General features: G+C 60.5%; 2 non-coding genes across 2 annotated transcripts; both read right to left on the bottom strand.

Moving 5' to 3' along the window:
- Positions 1-812: 812 nt before the first annotated feature.
- LOC142795793 (5.8S ribosomal RNA) lies at positions 813-965 on the bottom strand. Its single transcript, XR_012893311.1, has one exon. It is a non-coding gene; the product is annotated as a 5.8S ribosomal RNA (ribosomal RNA).
- Positions 966-2,684: 1,719 nt separating this feature from the next.
- LOC142795796 (small subunit ribosomal RNA) lies at positions 2,685-4,499 on the bottom strand. Its single transcript, XR_012893314.1, has one exon. It is a non-coding gene; the product is annotated as a small subunit ribosomal RNA (ribosomal RNA).
- Positions 4,500-11,593: the final 7,094 nt, after the last annotated feature.

The raw sequence follows: 11,593 nt of genomic DNA on the forward strand, positions 1-11,593 counted from the left end.
GCCGCCGCCGCAAGGGCAGCCACGCAGCCTGGCGAGAGGCATCGTCTCGTGTAGCGTCGCCCCCGCCCCAACTGGAGTGGCCCAGTTTTTTGAACGGGACGGGAACTGCGAAGCACTTAGACCGACGGCGGACTACGACGAGAACGCCTTAAGCTTCGCCAACGTTTCGCCAACTCGTGCGGGAGACTTTTTCCGCTTCGCGGCAAGTCGTCGCGCCGTGCTCTCCGCATCAACCGCGTACGCAGCGAACCGCAAACGTCGGGCGCAGCCTCCTCACCTCCCTGCGCTTTGCGCGCGAACGTTCCCTGTTCGCGCGGCAAAGCCTGGAGGAGGCACGGCCCCGCAGCGTGTTCGAGCGCCCGGTCTACGGGACACCCTGCTTACTTCGAGGGCAACAAGCGCAACGCAAGGCTGCGATCTCGCGCACTTTGCGCACGGCTGGAGAAGCTTTGCTGGCCGGCTTTCGCTCCTCGTGTTTACCGTGCGTTAAAGTTGCGCGTCCGTGGCTCTCGCAGCTCTTGCGCGCCCGGTCGCAGAGAGGAGTACGCAACCTCGACCGCACTTTCCCTGCAGGCTTCCTTCCGACTCGAAGTCCTGCGGCGGTCTCAACGAGGTGCCACATCCTCAATGCAGTCGGTCGCCCCCGTTTCGGTTGGGCTCTGGCACGACGGTCGCCACCGTCTCGCCCTTGAGTGGCCGCTGTTGGCGCTCGCTGTGAGGTGTTCAGCGTGCTGTCCGTGTTGCCGACGCGGTCAAAACGAGTCGACGGCTCACGTTCCCTTGTGCGCCGAAGGCTCTCTTGATATGTGATCCGACCCTCAGACAGACGAAGCCAAGGGAAGACCCAAGGCCGCAATGTGCGTTCAAAGAATCAGTGCTCAGTGTGTCCTGCAATTCACACCAAGTCTCGCAGCTGGCTGCGTTCTTCATCGACCCGAGAACCGAGTGATCCACCGCTTAGAGTCGTGAAAAAGTGTTTGTTCAATTCCGTACAGTCAAAACCAAACGTTTCTGGCACTCGGCCAAACAGTGGCCAAGAAGGGCGCTTTTCAGCGCACGCTTGGACTCCAAAACTCTGCCGCGCCTTTTTCGGCTGCCGCAAATCGAGCAAACGGTGTGTTTCGGACGGCGTTTCGCTTCCGCTACTTGCGAGTGCTTTCGTGGTCCACCCCTCTATAAATACTCGGGAGGCGTCGAAGCCGGTTCTCCAAGCCGGACCCGTAGGTATCGTTGTGTGCTCGCTCTCATTGGCCCGCCTAACCAGAAAATGCCTGCGGTACACCCATTTGGATAAGAGTGCACGCAGATGCGGGCCTCGACGGCTACACATTTCCTCGGGCGGCCGCCTCCCGGCCTCCGTGGAGCGCGGGATGCACGGTCCCATCGACAAGCCTCTCCCGTTTTTACCGTGGCGTCGCGGTTCACCACGGCGGGCGGGTCGGTCTCCTCCGCATAAAAAGGGGGACCCCCGCTTTTTGTTCCACGAAATCGCACAAGCTTTTTTCGCATCCACGGTTTGCCACCGCACACCAAAATGCCGATCCGGCTGCCTACTTTAGCCAACAGGTGGAGCCAGGCGCGCCGTACTTGCGCGGCACTTCCCACGTCCACCGAAGTCGGTGCCAAGGACCACTTTCGGCGCCGGAGCCGCGTACGAGCCTACTCGAGGCGGAAGAACGAAGCCAGCAAGGGCCTGGCCGCAAGTGCGTTCAATTGTCGGGACGTCCAAGTCCCTCGTTCTTCCGTGCTTCCTCTTTCGGCAAGTCGTTGCGGCACCTTCCCAAAGCGCGCAGACCCGCTAATCGCGACGAGCGCGACGTGGCCGTGCCGCCTTTCCCTCGGCAGCAAGCAAAACGCCTGGCAACGTCGACGCTCCCCTAACCGCGATCTCGCACCGTGTTTCGTGTGGCGAATTCAAAAGCCGGCCGGCGCTGCTGCAACCATTACGGTCGGTACGCATACGCCGCGGAGGGCGGGACGGTCATCGGAGCGTGCGGTTCCTCCATCGAGTACTGCGCACCTCGGCCGTCGCATCGCCGTGCCATGACCGGCCGCGCGTCAACGCGAACCGGTGCCAGCGAGATCCCTCGCCTGCAAGAACCGACCGGCAGCCTCCGTCACCCGAGGACGCGGAGGCGCTTGCCGCGGACGGCGGGACGGTATGCACTGGTGCACAGCGGACCCGTCACATCGCCAGTTCCTTGACCGACCGCCGACGCTTGTGCCGTTCCTCTCGTACTTGGCAGTCGCCGCGCGATTGTCGGGTCTCGTTCTTGCACGCTCGAACGGTCGGGAGGGCACTCGGCTGGCGTTTCGGGAACGCGCAGCCTCGCCTTCTACCGACGTAACCACGACTCGCCGTTCGCGCTCCGCCGCTCCTGTTTACAGTACTAGGCGGTCCCGCAGCGGTCGGGTCGCGCATTTCGAGCGCTTCGAGCCACGGTGCAGTGGCGGGTCGAAAGCCGACCTATGAGTGCGTTGCGCCGTTTGTACCCGCGTCCGCCACCTGGCCGACCGTCCAAGGTCGCGGTGTTGGCGTCCGCTGGGCGCAACAATTTGTCACGGGGTGCCGCTCCACATTCAGGCAGCCCCGTGGGGAAAAGCCGACCCCGCGTCCAAACGGGGTCAGCGGCAGAAAGTGTCGGGCGCAGACGCAGCTGAGGCGCTCACCCTTCACAATCCGTTAATGATCCTTCCGCAGGTTCACCTACGGAAACCTTGTTACGACTTTTACTTCCTCTAAATGATCAAGTTTGGTCATCTTTCCAACAGACCGGCGCAACCGAAAGGCCGCGCCGGACATCGGTCCGAAGACCTCACTAAATCATTCAATCGGTAGTAGCGACGGGCGGTGTGTACAAAGGGCAGGGACGTAATCAACGCGAGCTTATGACTCGCGCTTACTGGGAATTCCTCGTTCAAGGGGAACAATTGCAAGCCCCTATCCCAATCACGAAAGAAGTTCCACGGGTTACCCAGTCTTTTCAGACAGGGATAAAGACACGCTGCTTCCTTCAGTGTAGCGCGCGTGCGGCCCCGGACATCTAAGGGCATCACAGACCTGTTATTGCTCTGTTTCGTGCGGCTAGGAGCCGCTTGTCCCTCTAAGAAGGTTGTAAGGTGCTGGGAACCCCGCACCTATTTAATAGGCTAGAGTCTCGTTCGTTATCGGAATTAACCAGACAAATCGCTCCACCAACTAAGAACGGCCATGCACCACCATCCACCGAATCAAGAAAGAGCTCTCAATCTGTCAATCCTCCCAGTGTCCGGGCCGGGTAAGTTTTCCCGTGTTGAGTCAAATTAAGCCGCAGGCTCCACTCCTGGTGGTGCCCTTCCGTCAATTCCTTTAAGTTTCAGCTTTGCAACCATACTTCCCCCGGAACCCAAATACTTTGGTTTCCCGGAAGCTGCCCGCCGAGTCATTTGAGTAACTCAGGCGGATCGCTGGTTGGCATCGTTTATGGTCAGAACTAGGGCGGTATCTGATCGCCTTCGAACCTCTGACTTTCGTTCTTGATCAATGAAAACATTCTTGGCAAATGCTTTCGCAGTAGTTCGTCTTGCGACGGTCCAAGAATTTCACCTCTAGCGCCGCAATACGAATGCCCCCGTCCGTCCCTCTTAATCATTACCTCGTATTCCAAAAACCAACAGAACAGAAACGAGGTCTTGTTCTATTATTCCATGCAAGTTTATTCAGGCGACTCGCCTGCGTTGAGCACTCTAATTTTTTCAAAGTAAAAGCACCGGCCATCTCGAGGCACACAATGAAGTGCACCAAGAAAGAACCGGCATGATGTTCAGTCCGAGCCGTCGCATCGGGTAGATGCACTACTCGTCTGGAACTGAGATCCAACTACGAGCTTTTTAACCGCAGCAGCTTTAGTATACGCTATTGGAGCTGGAATTACCGCGGCTGCTGGCACCAGACTTGCCCTCCAATTGATCCTCGTTAAAGGATTTAGAGTGTACTCATTTCAATTACGGGGCCTCAAAAGAGTCCCGTATTGTTATTTTTCGTCACTACCTCCCCGTGCCGGGAGTGGGTAATTTGCGCGCCTGCTGCCTTCCTTGGATGTGGTAGCCGTTTCTCAGGCTCCCTCTCCGGAATCGAACCCTGATTCTCCGTTACCCGTAACAACCATGGTAAGCAAGTAACCTACCATCGAAAGTTGATAAGGCAGACACTTGAAAGAAACGTCGCCGGCTCGTGGCCATGCGATCAGCACAAAGTTATCCAGAGTCACCACACAATACGGGCCGAAACCCGATCGATCTTGGTCTAATAAAAGCACCCGTTACCCAAAGGGCTCCAGGCTCACTGCATGTATTAGCTCTAGAATTGCCACAGTTATCCAAGTAGGAAGAAACGATCTAAGGAACCATAACTGATTTAATGAGCCATTCGCGGTTTCGCCTTATTTCGGCATGTACTTAGACATGCATGGCTTAATCTTTGAGACAAGCATATGATTACTGGCAGGATCAACCAGGTAATCGTTCGACTGCGCGTCCGTCCTCGCCCTCGGCGGGCCGGACGCAGTCTGTGTGCGGCGGAGGCCACCTTCAGGCGCCCCAACACGCTTATTTTGCACTCCGAGATGACGGCGTTCGAGCTCGCTACGGCACAACCTTCCCGAAAGACGAGTGGGAGCCGTGCGGCAAGAAGCACGTTCATGCTCGCTCTTTTTCGTTGCATCGACTCGGTCGCGCCGTGCGGGTTGCCCAAGCCCGCTGCACTGTCGGTGGACCGGCCGGAACTAGCAACGGAGCCGAGACTGCAAAGCCGCCAGACGACGGGTCACGCCCGCGTCTTCGGCGCTTTCGCATCTGAATCGCCCGAGGACGACACGGAACACACCTCGATATCGTGGTAAAACGGCACCGTCCGACAACCAGCCCCTAACGCATCAAGCGGATGAGGCTGCAGACGACTGCCGTGGATTCCCCTGGAGCAGACCCGAGGACACGCTTGACGAGGCCGAAGCCCGCCGCATATCAGACACCCGGTCGCTTTCGCGTACGCCGCTCACGAGAACCCCCACATAATAGCAGCGATAAGTACCCAGACCTCCTTGGGCCCTAATACGAGCGTACTCGAGAAAATTTCACCGCGGGTGTGCCCCGAAACGTGTGGCATGTTGAGCGTGCCACAAGTCTACGTCGCTCTCAAACCCGCCGAGGTCGTAGAATTTGCGACCCTACTCACGAAATTCCCACCGAGGATACGGCCGCAAACGTACCGCACCTTGGGTAGGCCACGAGTTTGTGCAACACTACGCTGACGGCACAGCACCGAGGTCGTGCGCGCACGCACGGGAAAATTCCGCCGCGGTTTCTGCCGAAAACGTGAGGCACCACGACTCTCCGCAAGTTCGCGTCGACTGCGAAAGACCGAAGTCGTGAACGACGTGTCCGCTACTCGCCGCCGACACGCTGGACACCAAACGTACAACGACTCGACGGCGTCGTAGAGGCCCACGACGCGGTTTTCCTTAACGACGTCTCGGCGTGGCACCGACAGGTTAGAACGGCCGACCAACGTTCCCTGTCCGCCGTTCGGCTCAGTCGAAGGGCTCGGCGACTTCGGCAACGCTGCGAAGCCGCACGGTGACGCACGCCATGTCCCCATTTTTTTTTTTCTTTCTGCGTCTGCCGGGGTGCCCCTATAATAGCAGCGATAAGCACCCAGACCGCCGTGGGTCGCTCGCCCCGGCTGACGTGGTTTTTCGTACTCCTGCGGCGGTCGCCGTCAAGCACGTCCAAATACGCTACTTTCGTGGGCGCATTCACGCTCTTTCGCTTCGCCGGAGTGCCAGCACTCACTCTGCCAAAAACGGCGAACATCCGAGCGGCGGTTCCCACTTTTGCGTCGGCGTCGCAAACCCCGCCCCGGCAGACGAGGTTTGCCGTACTCGTGCGACGGTGGCCGGCGGGCACGTCGAAAGACGCCGATATCGTGCGCGAATTGGCGCACCTTGGCTTCACCGGAGTGCCGCCACTGACTCCTCCAAAAACGGCGAAGATCCGAGCGGCGCTTCCCACTTTCGCATCGGCGTCCCGAACTCCGCCCCGGCTGACGCGGTTTACCGTACTCGTGCGACGGTCGCCGGCGAGCACGTGGAAAGACGCCGATATCGTGCCCGAATCGGCTCCGTTCGGCTTCGCCGGAGTGCCAGCACTGGCTCGGCGAAAGACGACGAACATCCGAGCGACGGTTCTCACTATTGCGTACGCGTCGCAAACCCCGCCCCGGCAGACGCACTTTGCCGTACTCGTGCGACGGTCGCCGGCGAGCACGTAGAAAGACGCCGATATCGTGCCGGAATCGGCCCCGTTTGGCTTCGCCGGAGTGCCAGCACTCACTCGGCCACAAACGGCGAACATCCGAGCGGCGGTTCCCACTTAGCCGTCGGCGTCCCGAACTCCGCCCCGGCAGACGCGGTTGCCGAGCTCGTGCGACTAGCGACCGCGAAGCCGTCTCGCGACGCCGCTTTCGTGCGCGGCTCCCACTGCGACCTGGGTCACCCGAGGTCGACGAGCAAAAAAGAATGTCGAAAAAAATTTTTTTTTTTTTTGCGTCTGCCGGGGTGCCCCTATAATAGCAGCGATAAGCACCCAGACCGCCATGGGTCGCTCGCCCCGGCTGACGTGGTTTTTCGTTTTCCTGCGGTGGTCGTCGTCAAGCACGTCCAAACACGCCACTTTCGTGGGCGCATTCGCGCTCTTTCGCTTCGCCGGAGTGCCAGCACTCACTCTGCCAAAAACGGCGAACATCCGAGCGGCGGTTCCCACTTTTGCGTCGGCGTCGCAAACCCCGCCCCGGCAGACGAGGTTTGCCGTACTCGTGCGACGGTGGCCGGCGGGCACGTCGAAAGACGCCGATATCGTGCGCGAATTGGCGCACCTTGGCTTCACCGGAGTGCCGCCACTGACTCCTCCAAAAACGGCGAAGATCCGAGCGGCGCTTCCCACTTTCGCATCGGCGTCCCGAACTCCGCCCCGGCTGACGCGGTTTACCGTACTCGTGCGACGGTCGCCGGCGAGCACGTGGAAAGACGCCGATATCGTGCCCGAATCGGCTCCGTTCGGCTTCGCCGGATTGCCAGCACTGGCTCGGCGAAAGACGACGAACATCCGAGCGACGGTTCTCACTATTGCGTACGCGTCGCAAACCCCGCCCCGGCAGACGCACTTTGCCGTACTCGTGCGACGGTCGCCGGCGAGCACGTAGAAAGACGCCGATATCGTGCCGGAATCGGCCCCGTTTGGCTTCGCCGGAGTGCCAGCACTCACTCGGCCACAAACGGCGAACATCCGAGCGGCGGTTCCCACTTAGCCGTCGGCGTCCCGAACTCCGCCCCGGCAGACGCGGTTGCCGAGCTCGTGCGACTAGCGACCGCGAAGCCGTCTCGCGACGCCGCTTTCGTGCGCGGCTCCCACTGCGACCTGGGTCACCCGAGGTCGACGAGCAAAAAAGAATGTCGAAAAAAATTTTTTTTTTTTTTTTGCGTCTGCCGGGGTGCCCCTATAATAGCAGCGATAAGCACCCAGACCGCCATGGGTCGCTCGCCCCGGCTGACGTGGTTTTTCGTTTTCCTGCGGTGGTCGTCGTCAAGCACGTCCAAACACGCCACTTTCGTGGGCGCATTCGCGCTCTTTCGCTTCGCCGGAGTGCCAGCACTCACTCTGCCAAAAACGGCGAACATCCTAGTGGCGGTTCCCACTTTTGCGTCGGCGTCGCCAACCCCGCCCCGGCATACGCGGTTTGCCGTACTCGTGCGGCGGTGGCCGGCGGGCACGTCGAAAGACACCGATATCGTGCGCGAGTCGATGCTTCTTGGTCTCGCAGGAGGGCCGCCACTCACTCCTGCAAAAACGGCGAAGATCCGAGCGGCGCTTCCCACTTTTTCGTCGGCGTCGCAAACCTCGCCCCGGCAGACGCGCTTTGCCGTACTCGTGCGACGGTCGCCGGCGAGCACGTCGAAATACGCCGATATCGTGCCCGAATCGGCCCCGTTTCGCTTCGCCGGAGTGCCAGCACTCGCTCGGCCAAAGACGACGAACATCCGAGCGACGGTTCCCACTATTGCGTACGCGTCGCGAACCCCGCCCCGGCAGACGCGGTTTGCCGTACTCGTGCGGCGGTGGCCGGCGGGCACGTCGAAAGACGCCGATATCGTGCACGAATTGGCGCTCCTTGGCTTCACCGGAGTGCCAGCACTCACTCGGCCAAAAACGGCGAACATCCGAGCAGCGGTACCCACTTAGCCGTCGGCATCCCGAACTCCGCGCCGGCTGACGCGGTTGCCGAGCTCGTGCGACTAGCGACCGCGAACGCGTCTCGCGACGCCGCTTTCGTGCGCGGCTCCCATTGCGACCTGGGTTACCCGAGCTCGACCAGCAAAAAAGAAGGTCGAAAATTTTTTTTTTTTTTTCTGCGTCTGCCGGGGTGCCCCTATAATAGCAGCGATAAGCACCCAGACCGCCGTGTGTCGCTCGCCCCGGCTGACGTGGTTTTTCGTACTCCTGCAGCGGTCGCCGTCACGCACGTCCAAATACGCCACTTTCGTGGGCGCATTCGCGCTCTTTCGCGTCGCCGGAGTGCCAGCACTCACTCTGCCAAAAACGGCCAACATCCGAGCGGCGGTTCCCACTTTTGCGTCGGCGTCGTAAACCCCGCCCCGGCAGACGCGGTTTGCCCTACTCGTGCGACGGTCGCCGGCGAGCGCGTCGAAAGACGCCGATATCGTGCGCTAATTGGCGCTCCCTGGCTTCTCCGGAGTGCCGCCACTCACTCCTCCAAAAACGGCGAAGATCCGAGCGGCGTTCTCCACTTTCGCATCGGCGTCCCGAACTCCGCCCGGGCTGACGCGGTTTACCGTACTCGTGCGACGGTCGCCGGCGGGCACGTCGAAAGACGCCGATATCGTGCCGTAATCGGCCCCGTTTGGCTTCGCCCGTGTGCCAGCACTCACTCGGCCAAAAACGGCGAACATCCGAGCAGCGTTTCCCACTTTCGCATCGGCGTCCCGAAGCCCGCCCCGGCAGACGCGGTTTGCCCTACTCGAGCGACGGTCGCCGGCGATCACGTCGAAAGGCGCCGAATTCGTGCACGAATCGATGCTTCTTGGTCTCGCAGGAGGGCCGCCACTCACTCCTGCAAAAACGGCGAAGATCCGAGTTGCGCTTCCCACTTTTTCGTCGGCGTCCCGAACTACGCCCCGGCTGACGCGGTTTACCGTACTCGTGCGACGGTCGCCGGCGGGCACTTCAAAATACGCCGATTTCGTGGGCGCATTCACGCTGTTTCGCTTCCCCGGAGTGCCAACACTCACTCTGCCGAAAGCGGCGATCATCCGAGCGGCGGTTCCCACTTTTGCGTCGGCTTCGCAAACGGCGCCCCGGCAGACGCGCTCGTGCGACGTACTCGTGCGACGGTCGCCGGCGAGCACGTCGAAAGACGCCGATATCGTGCTCGAATCGACCCCGTTTCGCTTCGCCGGAGTGCTGCCAGTCACGGCGCAGAAAACGGCGAACAAGTGTTTTTTTTTTTTTTTCCTAGAATTTGTGTTATAGAAGGCACATTTGATATCGGACGATAATTTTCAACTTTATCACGCGCACCGATTTTCGTGTAGAGGTTTGCAAGTTTATGGGAATTTCTCCACTTGGAATAATGCGATTTAGTAGTACTACGAGAACTTCATGGATGTACTCAAGGGTACGGGGCAAGTCAGTTACGTCAACACCTGCAGATTTTTTACACTTCAAACTGAAAATTGTTGGTTGTGAGTCCTCGTGTGATATTAAAGGCCGATTCGCTAACACATAGAACAAAGAAAGAAAGGAAGAAAAAACGCCCGCGCTCGCTCAAGAAACCTGGGTTCGCAACAAGTGGCAACAACAAGCAACCGAGCGAGTGCGCCAAAACCCGTGGCGGCCGAACAAACGCGAAGTCCCAACCGCGTCAGCCGGGGCGGCACGGGACAGGAAAAATCACTTCAGCCGGGGCGGCGGGGCACCGAATAAACCTCGTCACCTCGTCGCAGGATAAAAGAGGAAACAAAAAGTCTAAACAGCGTCTGCTGGAGCGAATGCGTAATAAAACAACAACAACAACAAAAAAAAAAAACACCCGCGCTCAAGAAGTCTGCAATCACCACAAAAGGCGACTGTGACCGAGCAGCGTCAGCCGGGGCCGTGCGGAAACGGAAAAACCGCGACTACCGGGGCGTCGAGGCACCGAAAAATCCACTTCAGCCGCGGCGAAAAAAAAAAACAAAAAGAAAGACGGAGGGGGGGGGGGGAACCACGTCTGCCGGGGCGAAGGAAAAAAAAAAAACGCGTCTGCCGGGGCGAGCCCGGGTGCGGCACCACCGGGAAAACTGTGGCAAACAGACATGGCGATCGAGTGAGTGGGCCGCCAGCCAGGCTCAGCCAAAAAGTGCAAAGTCCGAACTGCGTCAGCCGGGGCGGCAAAAACCACGTCAGCCGGGGCGGCGCAAAAAACCGCGTCTGCCGGGGCGGCACGAAACCGCGTCAGCCGGGGCGGCGCGAAAACTGCGTCAGCCGGGGCGAAAGAAAAAAAAAAAAAAACGCGTCTGCCGGGGCGAGCCCGGGTGCGGCACCACCGGGAAAACTGTGGCAAACAGACATGGCGATCGAGTGAGTGGGCCGCCAGCCAGGCACAGCCGAAAAGTGCAAAGTCCGAACCGTGTCAGCCGGGGCGGCAAAAAACCGCGTCAGCCGGGGCGGCGCAAAAAACCGCGTCTGCCGGGGCGGCACGAAACCGCGTCTGCCGGGGCGGCGCGAAAACTGCGTCAGCCGGGGCGAGCCCGGGTGCGGCACCACCGGGAAAACTGTGGCAAACAGACATGGCGATCGAGTGAGTGGGCCGCCAGCCAGGCTCAGCCAAAAAGTGCCAAGTCCGAACTGCGTCAGCCGGGGCGGCAAAAAACCGCGTCAGCCGGGGCGGCGCAAAAAACCGCGTCTGCCGGGGCGGCGCGAAAACCGCGTCTGCCGGGGCGGCGCGAAAACTGCGTCAGCCGGGGCGAAAGAAAAAAAAAAACGCGTCTGCCGGGGCGAGCCCGGGTGCGGCACCACCGGGAAAACTGTGGCAAACAGACATGGCGATCGAGTGAGTGGGCCGCCAGCAAGGCTCAGCCAAAAAGTGCTAAGTCCGAACTGCGTCAGCTGGGGCGGCAAAAAACCGCGTCTGCCGGGGCGGCACGAAACCGCGTCAGCCGGGGCGGCGCGAAAACCGCGTCTGCCGGGGCGGCACGAAACCGCGTCAGCCGGGGCGGCGCGAAAACTGCGTCAGCCGGGGCGAGCCCGGGTGCGGCACCACCGGGAAAACTGTGGCAAACAGACATGGCGATCGAGTGAGTGGGCCGCCAGCCAGGCACAGCCGAAAAGTGCTAAGTCCGAACTGCGTCAGCCGGGGCGGCAAAAACCGCGTCAGCCGGGGCGGCGCGAAAACCGCGTCTGCCGGGGCGGCACGAAACCGCGTCAGCCGGGGCGGCGCGAAAACTGCGTCAGCCGGGGCGAGCCCGGGTGCGGCACCACCGGGAAAACTGTGGCTAACAGA

The sequence above is a fragment of the Rhipicephalus microplus genome, unplaced genomic scaffold (genome assembly GCF_043290135.1).
Source record: "Rhipicephalus microplus isolate Deutch F79 unplaced genomic scaffold, USDA_Rmic scaffold_871, whole genome shotgun sequence".
In the NCBI taxonomy this organism is placed as follows: Eukaryota; Metazoa; Arthropoda; class Arachnida; order Ixodida; family Ixodidae; genus Rhipicephalus; species Rhipicephalus microplus.